The sequence below is a fragment of the Chiloscyllium plagiosum genome, unplaced genomic scaffold (genome assembly GCF_037043375.1).
Source record: "Chiloscyllium plagiosum isolate Xiang-an unplaced genomic scaffold, Cpla_swu_hap1 HiC_scaffold_6, whole genome shotgun sequence".
Classification (NCBI taxonomy): domain Eukaryota; kingdom Metazoa; phylum Chordata; class Chondrichthyes; order Orectolobiformes; family Hemiscylliidae; genus Chiloscyllium; species Chiloscyllium plagiosum.
In genome coordinates this window covers 41,686,409-41,704,831 of record NW_028270144.1, presented here as the reverse complement: position 1 = coordinate 41,704,831, position 18,423 = coordinate 41,686,409, and the positions used below count along the sequence as shown (strand labels likewise).

The 18,423-nt window shown below is 40.9% G+C and overlaps 1 long non-coding RNA gene across 1 annotated transcript; it reads left to right on the top strand.

The window, feature by feature from the left end:
- The first annotated feature begins 221 nt into the window (after nt 1-221).
- On the top strand, nt 222-14,187 carry LOC148149752 (uncharacterized). The gene is made up of 4 exons (XR_015757348.1): nt 222-368; nt 9,561-9,597; nt 11,057-11,199; nt 13,223-14,187. It is a non-coding gene; the product is annotated as an uncharacterized LOC148149752 (long non-coding RNA).
- Nucleotides 14,188-18,423: the final 4,236 nt, after the last annotated feature.

Genomic DNA, 18,423 nt, shown 5'->3' with positions numbered 1-18,423 from the left:
CATCTGTCTGTCATCCGTGCTAGATGCATTGCATCCATTGACAGAACACATGCCTTGCAGCTATTTATAAGCATGTGGTATCATCTTACAGATAAACAGAATACAATAAAGCAAAGACAGGGCAGGGACTAGAGACAGACACCTAAAGGTCATGAAGCATAGTCAACAACAGAGAATTATTGCGAACTAGCAACAGCTCTTCCATCTGAAGGCCACTATTGGTGAAGACTCTACACCTCAACATCTATTCAACCATCTAGTACAACTTCACTTAATGATAGCTGACTTGAAGACTCATCTGGTGGACAAACACCTCATGTTAGAGTTTTCCAGGTGGACATTGCTCAGATGTGCTTCCATCAAGCTTTGTAAGCCATTTCCTTTATTAATTTGATATTGTGAACGTCGGCTAGGATTAAAGCATCTCTTATATATAAACAAGTGCAGAGAACACCAGAAAAACTCAGCAAATCTGGCAGCATCTGAGGAGGAGGAATAAGAGTTAACAGAGCTGTCCATGCAATTCATACCAGACTTGAAAGTTTAACTCTGTTTCTCTCCTCATAGTTATTGTTGGATCCGATAAGATTCTCCAGCATTCTCTGTACTTGTTTCAGATTTCCAGCATCTGCAGTATGTTGTCTTTATGTCTGTTATAAAATTCAGTTTCAGACATGCATGAGCATTCAAATGTTTTTGTGCATAAATTCTGCATTGATGGAATTAATTACCTTGTGGTTGGATGCACTGTGCTTGGATTACCACAGAGGTACAATAGAAAATTTCTATAAGAAATCAGTAAGTGGCATACATCCCACTCTATGTTCACCCTAGCTCTTGTCATCACAGGTAATCTTCACATAGCTCTTGATTCTAGTATACAAACCACCCATCATCTTCCCTCTAGATCTCTGTGCAGCCAAATATGAGACAATCATTTCATAGCCGCAGGTGACCTGAAAATAACAGGAGGCAAAGAAATTAAGGGTAGTGGTGATCTGAACAAGCATATGTAATAAGTGACCACCATGTCAAGTAGCCATCTGGTGTCCTTCCAGGAGTAAACCTTTACATGTCTATAGTCACCTGCCATGAAGATTTCTGCTTGTGGAAGCACTGCTGGTCTGACTGGTTAAGAAAACACAGCTTCTATTTGTTGAAAACATTGATAATGTATTATATTTGTGACCTCAACCTTCCAATATTCCTGTCTCTACTGGTATCACAGTGCTCACTGCAGCACACCCTCAGAGCTTTTATTTTATAAATTATATTGTGTCATCTGATTACAAGTCCTCCTTCCAGTGGCATTATCTCACCCTACCCATTATATTAAAACTCATTTTAAATTTGAGCAAACCTCTTAATTCCCAATTTAATCCTTTGTGCTCCAAGGAGGTTTATTCCAGTTTTTTTTTAATCCATCGAGTTAACAGAAATCTCTTATCCTTGATGCGACTCTAGCCGATTCCTTTGGAGTGTTACAAAGACATCAATGTACTTTATAAACTGGGATGCTATGAATTACAATATGATTCTCAGTGAAGTCTAATCAATGATTGGTAAGCATTCAGCATTACTCCACATCAGCTTTTTTTTCTGACCAATATCATCTGCTTTGTAATCATTTTCAAATTTAAAACAAAGAAATTAAAATATTTATATTATTATTATTTCTTCCTACATCCATATTGAGCAGTGAAGCACTTAAAATAAAATAAACATTGCTTTTACAGCATTGTCTCAAACTCACAAAAGTTTAGCTTTTATCCCTCCATTAAGCGCAGCAGAATTTTAATTTGCTCAAGTACACTCTCTCCTTAACCTGTAGTATTTTTGCATTCAGTGACGTGCTTGCCATTTCTCACGCAGGCAATTCATTCTTCTAAGACTGTCATTTCAGCTCACATAAGTCTAAGGGATGCATATTTGAAAGAATATGATTGGCAACTATTTTAGCAATCGATTGGAGCTCTGGCTGGACCACATAAAGCATTGTCATGTCTTGGTCTTGTCTCTTAGAACTGGTCACTATTCATGTATTATTGTTGTTTTGTTCCTTGTGCAACTTCACCATGGAATGCTGTGTGCAGTTCTAGTCACTCTGTTATAGGAGGAATTTTAATACATTGGAGAGGGTTCAGAAAATATTTACCAGGATGTTGCTGGGAATGGAAGGTTTGAGATATAAACATAGATTGAAAAGTCGGGGACTTCTTTCACCGGACCATAGGGAGGTTGAGGGGTGAGCTTATTGCGGTTTATAAAATCATAAATGACATAGATAAGGTGAATAACAAGTGTCTTTTCCTGTTGGTGGGGAGGGAGGGATTCAAAACAAGGGGGCATATTTTAACATATGAGGAGAAAGATTTAAAAAGGACATAAGGGGCAATTTTTTATTAACACAGAGAGTGGTTCATGTATGGAATGACCTACCAGAGAAAGTGGTGGATGCAGGTTTGCTTACAATGGTTAAAAGATAAGGAATAGGAAAGGTTTGGAAGGATATGGGCAAAAGGCAGGAAAGTGGGACAAGTTTAGTTTGGGAACATGGGTGGCGTGGACTGGATGGACCAAAAGGCTGGTTACCATACTGTATGACTCTATGATTCTGAGAAATATAAGTTTTATAATTGCCATGCCTGACTGTGGCTGACAAACATTTAACGGACATGTCTAAAATTCCTTCTCTTCCCTCAGTGGATTCATAAATACATACAAAGTTAATGGGTTAAAACTATACTAGAATAGGCAGAATACCACACAAATGTTCTTTAAAATTGCATTGAAACAATTAAAAATTCACAATCAAAGGTTTCTAGCGAATATTTTTCATTTTCTCCTTTTCTTGCAAGCATTTAGTCTTTTCAGGGTCTGGTTCTGCTGACACTAGGTGTCTTGAAGACACCACACCCACACATAATCTTTGACATAAATTTTCACCAAGTTGTTCAACTGAGGATCTATGGAAGAATCTGATTCTGACCTCATGAAATGGACTGTCGGCACTTTTCAGCAGATTCATTGACTGAAATCCCAAAGCACCTGATTCCAAGTGAATTCATCAGGAAATTGAAAATGCAGGCTACTACATCCTCACTGTGTAAAACCCTCTGAGAAAGTCCCTTAAAGTCAAAGATTTTAGATGATTCTAGCTTATTTCAGTTTCACCATTTCATAATTGTATGAACAAATTGTAAGAGTAGGATATTCAGTCCTTTGAGTTTATTCCACCATTTAATATCATGGCTGATCTGATTCTGATCTCAATTCCCCTTCTGGTAACTTTTCACCTCTTTACTTACAAAGAACCTATCCATCCCTGAATTAAAAAATAATCAAGAATTCTGTTCCAATGCCTTATCAGAAAGAAAGATTAAGGTACACATTACTCTAGGAGAAGGAAAATGCCTCATCTCTGTTGTAAATGAGTGAACCCTTAAAAAGTGAATGGTAGTTCTCGATTCTCCCATAACAGGAAACGTCCTCTCCACATCTACTCTCACAATTCCCAAAATCTTATATGTTACAATCAACTTGTCTTTTAATTTTCTAAGTTCCATTGGATTCAAACATAGCCTGTCCAACCTTTGTTCATCAGACAACCCATCGATTCCAAATATCCATGGAGAAAATAAGCTAAGGTTTCGAGTCTAGATAACTTTGCATCCAAGCTGAAGTGAAGTGTAGAGAGGACAGCAGTTATGTTATTGGGAGGGGTGGCGGCGAAGTGGTCTGGAGTGCAGGGGGAGAAAGGATGTTGACAGTTCCGATTAAGTGATTGGAATGTGAGAATTGATGTGTCTAACTGCTGGACTGGACAGTCTTGGGGTGGGGGATGGGGAGAGAGGGTGAGAGAGAAAATAACAAGCAAAGCTAAAAGAGAGGGAAGGAATGAGTTCACAATTTGAAGGCGTTGAACTCAATATTAAATGCAGAAGGTTGCAAACTGCCTAGTTTGAAGATAATATTGCTCCTCCAGTTTGCAGTGATTTGCTGGAGCATTGTACCAAGGACAGACAAGTGGGCATGCGAGCAAGATGTTTGTGTTAAAATGATCAATCACGGAAAGATCGGAGTCAAGCTTGCACATAGACCAGAGGTGTTCTGCAAAGCAGTCATCCAGTCTGCATTTGTTTTCTCCAATGTAGAGTAGGCCACATTGGGTGCAGTGAATATAATGCACAAAATTGGAGGAGGTACAGGTCAAATGTTGCTTCACCCAGAAATACTGCTAGGCCCCTGGATGTTGAGCAGGGAGCAGGTGAAGGGGCAGATGTTTCACCTTCTGCAGTTACATGGGAACATGCTGTGGGAAGGGGTGGTGGTGTTGGTGATCTAGGAATGGACTCAGGTGTCCCAGTGGGAATGATTCCTGCAAAATGTAGATAGGGGAGTGGGGGGGTGGGGTGGGGGAGGATGCGGGGAGAATGTGCTTGATGTTGGCATTCTACTGGAGTTGTCTGAAATGGCTGAGAATGATCCTTTGAATGTGGAGGTTGATAGGATGAAAAGTAAGGACAAGAGGAACCCAATCATGCTGTGTGAGTGATGGGAAGGGGTGGAAGCATGGGTGATGGGTTGCATGCAGTTGAGGGCCCTATCAACCATGATTATGGAAGAAACAAGCCATGTCAGCAGTGGTGCTTTGGAAGGTGGCATCATCAGAACAGGACATAGACGAAGGAACTGGGAGAATGGGATAGACTCCTTACAGGACATGGGGTGGGAAGAGCTGCAGTGAAGGTAACTATGGGAGTCAGTGACTTTGTAGTAGATGGCAGTGGACAGGTTATTCCCTGAAATGGAGACAGAGAGGTCAGGAAAAGGAAGAAATGTATCAGGAATGGACAATGAGATAGTTAAAGTGGGGTGAACATTGGAGGCTAAATGAACAAAATTTTCAGGGTCAGGTGGAATCATGAAGAAGTTGTCACCAATACAATTGTCAATGTACTGAAAAAAAAAGAGTTGTGGTGCATGGCCAGTGTAGGATTGGAACAAGGATTGTTCCACATGACCCATAAATAGGCAGGGCATAAATGGGAACCATGCAGATGCTCATAACTGCTGCTTTGACTTGGCAGAAGCGAGATGAATTAGAGGAGAAATTGTTCACTGACAGAACAAGTTTAGCCAAACAGAGGAGAGCGGTGGTAGATGGGGGTGTTCCGCTTCTGGTTGAGAAAGAAGCCAAAAGTTCTCAGACCACCCTGGTAGGGAACAGAGGTAGAGAGGGATTGGACATCCATGGTGAACTGGAGGCAGGCAGAATTAGAATTAGGATGTACTTTATTGTCACATGTACTTGAATACAGATATACAGGACTACAGTGAAGTTTTATAATGTCGCTTCTTATGGTGCCATCTTAGATAGACATAACTCTTAGATACAAAAAGTGGAGTTAAAAAAGGAAAGTAATTGCAATATTTTACAGAAATAAGGCAAAGTTAAAAGGATAGTCATTACAGTCATTTCAACAAATTACATATAAACACTACATTGCAATACCTGAGCGCAGAGGCTATCATGTGGTCTGAGTGTCCACACCAGACCCCAGTCTAACAACTGTTCCACTCCACTCCAAGCCACCAGTCTGCTCCTCACCAGCTCTCAGCTGCTCTCAGGAAAATATTCTCTGGGACTTCTTCCCCTCACTGGCCTCTGCTCCGGGATGGCTTTTCCTCACTAGTCTCGTCTCTGGGACTGCTTTCCCTTGCTGGCCCCTGCTGTGGGACTGGTCTCTGTTCAGGACTGTTTCCCTGTGCTGCCCGCCTCTCTGAGACTGTTTTCCCGCAGTTCTGGGATTTGCCCCTGGGGCTTACCAGCTCTTCCATTCCTCTCCTGGTAAGTCGAAGCAAAAAGGAGGAAAATAAAAGAGTGGAAAGAAATGAGAAAGAAAGAAAAAATAACAGATGGAGCAGAAAAGCTCCATCTTGCAGTTAGGGCCAAGGAACTGGAAATTGTCAATATGATGGAGATCATCGGAAGATTTGCAGATGTTAGTGGGCAAGGTCTGGAAAAATGTAGAGAAGATGGAGCCAAGATAGTAGGTAGAAAGAAATGAGCTCAGTGGGACAGCATCACGCTGATACAATGCGATATTGGGAAGGAGAAGGAAACAGGCTATCTGGAGTTTGGAGACTACAAGGTTGGAGGCAATGGAGGGGGGAGATCTCCAGAGGTAATGAGGTCAGTGACAGTCCTGGCAATAATGGCGTGATGTTCAGATGTGGGGATCATGGTCCAGGGGGAGGTAGGAAGAATTGTCCAAGAGTTGGCATTGAGCCTCAGCAAAGTAAAGATCAGTACGCTAGATTACAACAGCACCACCTTTGTTGGCAGGTTTAATATCAAAGTTAGGGTTGGACCTGAGAGAGCGAAGTGCGGCAATTTCAGAAGGGGACAAGATAGAGTGGGTGAGAGGAGCAGAGAAATTGAGACGGCTGATGTCATGCTGACAGTTTTCAATGAAGAGACTGAGGGCAGATAAGAGACCAGAGGAAGGGATCAAGTGTAGGGTGAATTCTGAAGGCTGGTGAAGGGATTAGTGGAACAGGTTGAGGGATGGAGGGGGGGGAACATGTAATCTTGCCTGACAAAGTTAACATTAGCTCGCTTTCTCAGATGCTGTCTGATCTGCCGTAATTTCCCACAGTTTTTTTTGTTTTCATTTTAGATTCAAGCATCTGCAGTAATTTGATCTGACATTCTAAATATTAGACTGGAAAGCTTTCTCTGAAGTGCTTTCATTGCACTGGCCTCCTTTAGCTCCTTATCACTTGCTGGACCCACACACTTGCCTTTTGCACTAGAACACCAAGATCGCTCTGTGCATCCGTGTTCTGCAATTCACCACCATTTAATGATATGCTTCTTTTTTCCTTCCAAATGGGTGATTTTGGATTTTCTTGTTACACTTCATCTGCCACATCTTTGCCCACCCATTTAACAAATCTATATCCCTTTGTAGCCTTCTTATGTCCTCGACACAAATTACATTCCTATCTATTTTTTGTGTCATCAGCAAATTTCTGTCCTTTCATCCAGATCATGGAGCACTGAAACAGACTCTTCAGTCCAACCCGTCCATGCCGAGCAGATGTCCCAACCCAATCTAGTCCCACTTGCCAGCATCCAACCCATACCCCGCCAAACCCTTCCTATTCATATACCCATCCAAATACATTTTAAATGTTATAATTGTACCAGCTTCCACCACTTCTTCTAACAGCTCATTTCACACACGTACCACCCTCTGCGTGAAACACTTGCCCCTTAGGTCCCTTTTGTATCTTTCCCCTCTCACCCTCTAGTTCTGGACTCTCCCACTCCAGGGAAAAGACTTTATTTATTTGTCCTAACCATATCTCTCATGATTTTATAAACCTCTATAAGGTCATCCCTCAGCCTCTGACGCTCCAGGGAAAACAGCTCCAGCCTATTCAACCTCTCCTTATAGCTTAAATCCTCCAACCCTGGCAAAATCCTTGTAAATCTTTTCTGAACCCTTTCAAGTTTCACAATACCCTTCCAATAGGAAGGAGAGTAGAATTGCATGCAATATTCCAAAACTGGCCTGACCAATGTCCTGTACAGCTGCAACATGACCTCCCAACTCCTATACTCAATACTCTGACCAGTAAAGGGAAGCATACCAAACACCTTCTTCACTATCCTATCTACCTGCAATTCTACTTTCAAGGAGCTATGAACCTGCAGTCCAAGGTCTCTTTGTTCAGTAACACCGCATCCCTCCATTATACATTCATTAGCTCCTGATAGCCCTCACTAAGCACACCCTCACCTGATGGACAAAACACCCTCTCCCTGGTCAGATACTCTCCTCTCTGCTCGGTGGGATAACCCTAGCCCAACCCTTCCCTCCTGGACCCAACACAACCTCCCCACCTCTCAACGCCCTGCCTCAAATCTCCTCTGCCGACACTACCCCTCTTCACTGGCCTAGTATATTACTCTCCTACCCACTTGGCACCCCACCCCCTTCATCCATGTGGCATTCAGTCCCTTCATTTACCTGTCTCCCTATCCCCTATCCCAACTTGAGCTCTACCTCCTCACTGGCCTGAACCCTACATTGTCTTTCATTTGGTCCCTTTCATTTTATCCTTTCATAATGGCCGTCAAAGTGGCTTGCTGTGCTGCTGGATATTTAAATCCAAAGAGCATGACATAATGATGATGCAGAAAGTAAATGTGGTTTCCCCTACTGGCTTTGAGAATAACTACTATCATGTCATATTTTCTTACATGGGGAACTGAGTACAAAATTAGTGAGATTATGCTTCAGTCGGATGGAATACTGGTGAGACCACATCTGGAGTACTGCATATGTTATTTGTGTTAGTGCATTGAAACCAGTTCTGAGAAGGTTTATCAAACTCAAGCATTGGATGTGGTGGTTATCTTACAAGTAAAAGGTTGGACTGGCTTGGCTTGTATCTGCTGGATTTTAAAAGTTCACGTGCCTTGATTGAAGCATATTTGATTCTGAGGAGGTCTTGACAGGATAAGTGTTTAGAGGATATTTCCTCATGTGAAACCATCTAGATTTACAGGTCACTGCTTGAAATGTCACCCATTTAAAATGGAGACGAGGCAAAGTTATTTTCTCCCAGAGGGCTATATATCTAAAAGTTCCCTTCCTCATAAAATGATGGAAAGAGAGCCTTTCAATATTTTCAATACAGGAATGGATATACTCTTGGTAAGCAAGGGGGAGAAATGTTATCTGGAGTAGGCAGGTATGTGGATCAGAGATTGCAATTAGATCAATCTTGGTCTTATAAAATGGCAGGCAAGACTTATGGAGCTGAACTCTCTTTTTATTCCTTTTTCCATGCTTTGTTTGTGTGAACCATCAAGCATACAAAATTTAAATGGGACATGCAAGAATATAACTGTTCATATAAATAAGACAGCATCTTTCAAGCCAGATTGACAAATTGATGAGCAACATGTAGCCTGGAGGTTCTGACTTGTCACCTTTGACTTATGGCATCCTGGCCTATGCTCCAAATCCACCATTTCCCATGTACTGGCAGAATCCTCACTACATGTTTCCACTAGACTCTGAGAATACAAAACAATGAACAAGCACTCATCCATTGCTCACAGCTTATAAATTCAAATTAGCAATTGATACATCTGCTACTTAAGCCTTCACATCCAAAATTCTTTTATTATAAGCGAAAAGCTGAAGACTAGGTTTAGTGGAAATGCAATGGATTTAAATTGTAACAGTTCAGGAGTGGAAAATGAAGCCTGTTGGAAAACAAAGACACAATGACCCAAATAGAGAAATACCTTTCAGACAGAAAGGATCACATCTCAGCAACTGATTGGCAAATATATTGTCAGCTGTAGCTCAGGGGTAATACTCTTAACTCTGAGTCAAAAGGTTGTGGGTTTAAGTGTCACTCTAGGGAGTCAAACACATAATCTAACCTGACAGTTCAGTGTAGAGCTGTACTGATGGAGGTGCTGTGTTTTGGATAAGTTGTCAAACCACAATCCTGTCTACTCTTTTCAACAGACATAAAAGACCTCAGAATAACAACTTGAAGAACAAGGTGAGCTGGTGCCCTAAAATGCAAGATATAATTATTGATTTCAATTTTGGTTTCTGGGGTATTACTGTGGATCAATTAACTGCCACGTTTTCTGACATCATAAAAGGGAATTGAAAATGTCTCACATTTACCGAAGAATTTGATTCAAACATAAAGTTGGTGCTGCAAAAAACATAATTGAATATTTAAATTCTTAGCTAACTTTCATTGCAAGCAAATGTTTTTAAAACAGAGCTGAAAATTAATTTGTTACTTATAGACACTAAAATTAATTGAGGGATCATGCTACTCACATCTTCAACCACATTTCAGATACAAATGCCTGGCAGATTAAAGTGTGGATCAAGAAAGCAAATTCATTACATTTTACCCCCATTAATCCATATTTAGATCTGAAGAAGAGTCATTCTCAACTTAGCATGTTACATTTGTCTCTGTGACTGTGAACGTGTGCTATGTCTTTTCGACATTTTTGATTTTTGTTATAGATTTATGGCATCAGCACTTTTTTTCAACTTCTATTCCAACATTTAATGCTGGGCTTTGGATTCCAATATTTATAAAATTGGAGTCAAAATGATTCTCAGGAAGTAAAATGGTGTCATGACCATGGGTATTAAAAGATTGCATCATGGGGAGATGTTATAATGGGGAAGGGAAGGGTGGTTGCTGGAAATCAAGAGGCTGGTGATATTTTCAGCTGAATCTCAATCTGATTTACAAGATTGATCTTCAGTGAAACACGGAGTGCTCTGAGGCAACCAACAGGACTTGTTGATTCAAATTCCAAACAAGGGCAGATGGGGAAATGTGGACAGCAAATAATTGTGTGGGAGTTGGATATAATACCTACTCCTGACAACAGATTTTCCTTTCCTCAGGGGTTTTTGTATGGTGCGAGGGTGTAGTCTGGATCTGATCTTTGTCTCTCTTTCGATGTCAATATTCCAGAGACATGGGAAACTCTATCACTCCCTGTTAACTTTACCAAGGATCAAGTCAGGTGCTGTTAGCTTTGTGAACAGAATTGTTGTTCCTTCAGTGTCACTGGGTCAAAATCCTGGAAACTCCCTTCTTAACAGCATTGTAGATGCATCTACATTAAAGAGACTGCAGTAATTCAAGATGTCAGCTCACCACCGCTTTCTCAATGGAAAATAAGGCAATAACTACAATAAATGCTGTCTCAGCCAGTGACACCACATTCCTGAATGAATAAATTAATAATATTTGGATGTCTTTTATGTGCAAGATGCATAACACGCTACTGTAGCACTTTTTTTTGGAAATGCTCTAGTTTCATGTGCAATACAGTTGAGGTCAAGCAATGCAAGTTCATTGCGTATTCTGTCAGGACTGGTTCTTCTATTTTGCGAGGGCACGTAATTTTTAGATTGTGTCTTACTTCCTGTAGTACTGTTTGATGTTACTTCTGCCATCAATTTCTCTTAAATAACAGGACTTATGACCGAAAAAAAAAGACTGCTGATTCTGGAAGTCAGAAACAAAAACAGAAATTACTGGAAAAACTCAGAAACACCTGTGGAGAGAAACATGTGGATCTGGTGACCCTCCGTCAGAACTGATAGTAGCTAGGAAAAGGTACTTTATATGCTGAAGATGGGGTGGGAGAAGGGGGGTAAATGATAGGTAGAGATAAAGCCCAGAGAAAGAGAACCACAATTGGTTAAACAAAGGAGTAGGTGCAAGTCAATATGGAGTAATCAAAAACTGTTAATTGGGACTACTAGTAGTTGACAATGGGATGGCTGTGGTAGCAGCCCATTGGATGACAAGGCCTAGTGTGGGGGGTTGGTATAAGGATATGGGTGAAGGTGCTCAGGCCCAAAGATTACTGAACTTGATACTAAGTTCCACTGCAGAATCCTACATTGTGGAAAAAGGCCATCCAGTCTATTGAGTCAGGACCAACTTCCAAATAGCACTCCACCCATGCCCAACCACAAACCCTATCCCTGTAACCCTGCATAAATCCATATAGCCTGCAAAAATCTGACAACTGTGGACAATTTAGGACAGCCAATCCACCTAACCTGTGCATCTTTAGACTGTGGGAAGAAACCACAGCATTTGGTGGAAACCCCCTCAGACAGGAGGAGAATGTGTAAATTCCACACAGTCACCCAAGGCTGGAAATAAACTTGGGTCCCTGGTGCTGACGGGTAGCAGTGCGAACCTCTGAACCACTGTGCTGAGCTGAGCTTCACTAGACCAATGCAGCCAGCCCAAGTCAGAGATGTTAGCCATGGAACATGGTGGTGTGCTGAAGTGGCAGGCTACGAGAAGCTCAGGGTCATCTTTGCAAATAGAGCCTAGGTGCTGTGCAAAGCAGTCACCCACGCTGTGTTTTGTCTTCATAATGTAGAGGATATCACATTGTGAGCAGCACGTACAGTAAACTAAATTGAAGGAAGTGCCACTTGTGGCCACATTGAAATCACCAGTCATGCAGTCTTCAGTCCAATAAGTCAGTTCACTATTGCTGATGCTGTCAGCTGATAATGTCAGCCATTTAACTGCATGAAGCTGCAAGGTACTCGAACTTGAAGTTCAGTTGACAAAAATTGTGTGACAAAAATTTGTAGAGCTTGATGACCACATTCTGCTGTGGCAAACAATAGCAATTAGTTAGCAGGGGCACAGTTCAGAGTGATAATGTTATTAGACCAATAATCCAATGGCCCATCTAAGGGATGTGGGTTCAAATCCTGGTGGAATTTGCACAGTCAGTTCTTCTATAGCATGATGGTTGCATTCTTGTTCAATTCCCTGTTATAGAAAAATCACACTTTAGAAACAGCGCTTAAAATGTTGGTAATGTACAGAGGAATCTCGATTATCTGAAGGACACAGGCAGGGAGTATTTTGTTTGGTAAATCGAATGCCGCATAATCGATGTTGGATAACATAGTTAGCCATGCATCAAGATCTTGAGATCTTGTTCAAATAATCTGAAATTCAGTTAATCGAATGCTAGATAATTGAGATTCCTCTGTAATCGCGTTATAGCCATAACAAGTTTTAAAAGTTTGCACTTTAAAAACAACATCCCAAATTCGTCAATCATGTTACAGCAAATTCACATTGACAAAATGCTTTAGGTTTACTTCTGAACTCCAGCATCCCCAGTATTTTACTTATATATTAATGATTGATGTTTGCTTCTTTCAATGTAGTGTGAGAGAGCAGCTCCAGTTAGATTTCATCATATATCTGTTGTGATATTTATTTCCATGAGTGAGTTGAAATGAGTGAGGAATGCATCTTCACCGCTAACATATCAAACATAGTTTGCCATGCAATTGCCCATTCCCATTTTACATCTTTGTGCAATCGCGTTGGAATATGCTCCATAACCTCAGTGTAAATGGAAACTGGAGACACAAATTGGTGGTACGGAGGAATAATACAACTTCATTCACATTCGGGTCAAAACTACATGCATGGCTTGGATATTGTCATGCATCGGTTTTATTTCAAATATTGTCACTCTATATCATGGATGCTGCAAATTCATTTATCCTTGAACAGTGTCAAATTCTATTGTTCAACTTGGTTACCACTGATTACAATTGAATTGTGTTCTGCTATGTCTCTTCCACAGACAATGACAAGTATTTGAAGCATCCCTTCAATATCTGACAGGATAACCAGTCTTCTGGAACATGCTAGATGATTAATTCAGTCCTTAGAGCATTGTGCTGTCTTGAAACACAACTTCTTGCATAGTAAAATCGAAAGCGTTGAATGGCCTAATTTGTGCTCCTTTGTCTTATGGTCTACAAGTCTAAGAAATTGACATTAATTTGCTGTATTTGAAAATAGTTATATCTGATACTAAGCCTTAGTAAGATTGTGGAATCATGAAACGATGTACATACATTTTTAAATCTATGAATTGAATATTTGTTTGCAATTATATTTTGGTTGACTGTTTTGTTTGATGTTGTCTAATTCACCATTTTTACAATGACCCAATTCGATATCCATGATCATAAGTTGTTTTGCTCAAAGATTCAAGTCACCTTCTATGATACTGACTCCAAACCCACAGCCATGAGGTTGACTCTTATTTGCCCTCTGAAATGACCTAGCAAGATTGTACCAATCGCTACAAAGTCTCAAAAAATGAAACCAAATAGATCACGTGGCATTGACCAAGGTACTAGAAAAGACAATGACAGAAACCCTGCAAATTACTCCTCACTAACAGCTAGTGCCAAAATTGGGTCATACCTGACACATCGGAAGATAGTCATGATTGTTGGAGATTAGTCATCTTAGCTTCAGGACATCTCTGCACGAGGTTCTAGGCCTAACCATCTTCAGCTGTTTCATCAATGACCTTCCCTCCATTATAAAGTCCAAAGTGGGGATGTTCACTAATGATTGCACAATGTTCAACACCATTCGCGATTCCTCAGACACTGAAGCAGTCCATGTCCAAATACAACAAGATCTGGACAATACCCAGGCTTGGGCTGACAAGTGACAAGCAATGTACACACCACACCAATGCCAGGCTCTGACCATCACCAATAAGAAACAATCTAATCACCACTCCTTCACTTTCAATGGCATTACCATTACTACATCCCCATTCTCAACATCCTGGGAATTATTACTGATCAGAACCTCAACTGGAATTACTGTATAAATGCAGTGGATACAAAAACAGGTCAGAGGTTAAGAATGCTGAGGTGAGTAACTCACCTCCTGGCTCCCGAGAGCCTGTCCACCATCTACAAGGCATTAGTCAGGAGTATGATAGAATATCCCATACTTAACTGGATGGGTGCAACCCCAACAACATGCAAGAAGCTTGACATTATCTAGGACAAAGTAGCCCACTTGATTGGCACTACATCCCCAAGCATCTATTCCCTCCACCATTGATGCTCAGTAGCAGCAGTGAATACTATTTACAAGATGCACTGCAGAAATTCACCAAAGGTTCTCAGATAGCACCTTCCAAACCCATGAGCACTTCCAGCTAGAAGGACAAGGGCAGCAGATATATGGGAACATCACCACCCGCAATTTCCCCTCTAAGCCACTCACCATCCTGATATGGAAATATATCAACATTCCTTCAGTATTGCTGAGTCAAAATCCTGGAATTCCCTCCATAATGGCATTGTGTGCCAACCCACAGCAGCTGTACTACAGCGGTTCATGAATGCAACACATCACCACCTTCTCAAGGGCAGCCAGGGACAGGCAATAAATGCTGGCCAGCCAGTGATGCTCACAACCCAGAAAAATGAACAAATAATAAAGAGCAACCATCTAAAATTTTGCAAAACTGACATAACAGTCCCCTTAATCTCTCTATGTCCCCTTAATCTATCCTTGGTGGTGGGGTCCGTTTGGAGGTAGCGGAAATGACGGCGGATGATGCGCTGTACATGGAGACCACCAAACGGACCCCACCACCAAGGATATATTTCCCTCCCCTCCCCTATCAGCATTCCGTAAAGACCACTCCCTCCGTGACTCCCTCGTCAGATCCACACCCCCCACCAACCCAACCTCCACTCCCGGCACCTTCCCCTGCAACCGCAGGAGGTGCAAGACTTGCGTCCACACCTCCCCCCTCACCTCCCTCCAAGGCCCCAAAGGAAACTTCCATATCTGCCACAGATTCACCTGCACCTCCACACACATCATCTATTGCATCCTCTGCGCCCGATGTGGCCTCCTCTATATTGGGGAGACAGGCCGGCTACTTGCGGAGCGTTTCAGAGAACACCTCTGGGACACCCGGACCAACCAACCCAACCACCCTGTGGCTCAACATTTCAATTCCCCCTCCCACTCCACCAAGGATATGCAGGTCTTTGGACTCCTCCATCGTCAGACCACAACAAAACGACGGTTGGAGGAAGAACGCCTCATCTTCCGCCTAGGAACCCTCCAACCACAAGGGATGAACTCGGATTTCACCAGTTTCCTCATTTCCCCTCCCCCCACCCTGTCTCAGTCAAATCCATCGAATTCAGCACCGCCTTCCTAACCTGCAATCTTCTTCCCGACCTCTCCGCCCCCACCCCAGTCTGACCTATCACCCTCACCTTGACCTCTTTCCACCTATCACATTTCCGACGCCCCTCCCCCAAGTCCCTCCTCTTAGCATCTTAGCCTGCTGGACAAACTTTCCTCATTCCTGAAGAAGGGTTTATGCCCGAAATGTCGATTCTCCTGTTCCCTGGATGCTGCCTGACCTGCTGCGCTTTTCCAGCAACACATTTCCAGCGCTGTCTTCATTCATACTTTGTGTGTCACTGGCAAAATTGGCATTTGTTGACAATTCCTAATTAGCTTTGACTTGAGTAGCTTGTAGGGACATTTCAGAGGCAGTAAAGAGTCAACTGCAATACTGTCAAGGTTCTTGTAGAATGTTGCAATGGCACCTGAGGAGCTAGACGAATTTTTGTGCCAGATGTCCATTTTTGTTTCATATTACCTATGAATCATTAACTATCACTTAACCATCAAACTAAGTGTGACAGGTTTGCAATGACAGCTTCTTCAATATTTCCCTGAATTAAAGTACTGACTAAGATTGTCATATGTGTCGTGGAATCAGCCACTCTCAGCTAATGCTTGTGCTGGAGCACTGCCACCAATCCACCTTTCTGTGCTGGGTTTATCGGTATGAACTAACATTGTTAATTGTCCCAATCACTTACAAATTTCTCTTTTATCATGAAGAACTGCTTGCAAATGTTTGATTAATCTGAACATTCCTGATTTAATCCCATCTCATTAGCTGTTCCTGGAACAAGGATCAATCAAAATTAACATTTTCAGCCATTGTGTGAGGCTCTGATGAAGCTGTTTCAGCACAGTCACTGAAAGAAGAACTATATGACCAAAATGAGAAAGGCATCTTGAAGCAGCAATTCCTCCTCAACAGGGAGAAAGTGGAAGGCAATCAACAAAGAAAAACACAACACATGAACTGTCGTATTCACCCAGGCAATAAAGAAACAAAACCCACAATTCCACAAAAGTGAAATAAAGTCACTTTCCATCAGTCCTAGAATCATTTGCACACTGACTCTACATGTGGGAGCATCCTGTAACTATTCAACTACAGAACCCATCACAGTTACCAAATCTGATTTCATGTTTTAACTCTTCCACTTGAGAAATAAAATTTTCTAGGATGCTAGGTATGCAACACTATTAGAAACTAATCTTATTTTCTTCTTCATATGTAACTTTTGTCCTTAACTACTGTAAATATTTGTAGGTTTATTAATTTTTTAGTCAGTGACATGATTTTCAACAATAGATGTATAATTGTTACAACTCACATGGTTGGTACACTGGAAATCAAACCTCACTATTTCTGGAGCTGTGATAAAATGTAAACATTTTAAATGGTCACAGAGTAGGTACATAGAATTTACCTGATTTTCTGACCCAGGTTGACAGAAATTGTAATTAATACAAATTAGAATGTATGACAAGTAATTAGACTGTAGCTGCAAGCAAATAATTATAAATTGTCAACATATAAATATACTAGTTTAAACTCTAATTCCATTATAAATTTCCCCTTATACACATAGAGTAGGTATACAGAATTTATCTGACTTTCAAACCCAGGTTGACAGAAAGTATGGATAAAGTTTCTGTAATTAACAGGAATTAGCATGTGTGACAAGTAATTAGACTCTAGCTGCAAGTAAATAATTATGAACTGTCAGCATATAAATCCTCCAGCAAAAATTCTAGGCCCATTATAAAGTTCCCCTTCTACAGATACACAATGATAGACACAGAACAGAAAAAAAAGGATGTTATGAATGAAGCAAAAGCTGGAAAAGCATTTCAATAATCTCTCTTCATGGGATCTGCTGAGATAGTACTTCTAGGTAAAAACAAGGACTGCAGATGCTGGAAATCAGAGTCTAGATTAGAGTGGTGTTGGAAAAGCACAGCAATTCAGGCAGCATCCGAGGAGAGATAGTACTTCTGCTGATCAGAATGGTGCTTCTCAATCTTATCTCTTCTAAAGCTTTCATTGATTTGCAGGAGACATGGGGTGACTCTTTCACAAATATAAAAAAAAGTCATTCTTACTAATTAAAATCACTACTTATAGCAACTGCTGAAGGAAAATTAAATTGGTTTCCTTCACGCTTAAAGCGAGTTTTGCTTCAGAGAACAAGTTTGTGAGCTATTCGAGATCTGAAAGCTTCTCTGTATCTTATTCTCAGTCCCATTTTGTTTAGTTACCTGAGAACCAGTCACATAGTTTTTGGCAGGGAGAAACCTTTTGTCATCAATAACTGGTCACAAGTCCATAGATCAATCAGCTACTTGTTGCCAACTAAAACTCCATTTGTACACAATCTTCAAGCTCATCTGCAAACTACATTTCAATCATTGCTGGGACCAGTAGCGGTGTAAACAATATTATGAGTGTCAGTTTTCTAGCTTTGACAATATTCAACAATATTTCACTAATCCATTGTTTCAAACAGTGATTTTCTCATTTCAGTCTGCAGTTAACATACAGAATTTTTTTTAAAAAATACAATGAAACTTCTAATTATGTTTAAAAGACAAAGCACTTAAAAACTAAAAGAGGGCAACATGTGAGTGCATATAAATTCTTAATTCATAGGTCGCTGTGATTAAATGCACAGTATCTGTTTGTGAAATGTGAGTCAATTATGGGTCAATGTTAAACTTTGATTAATAACATGCTGGTGGAACATTCTGTGACATGTTACTATATTAAAGGGATGACTTAAATACAGGTTGTTGTCCTAGTTATTATTGACCTTT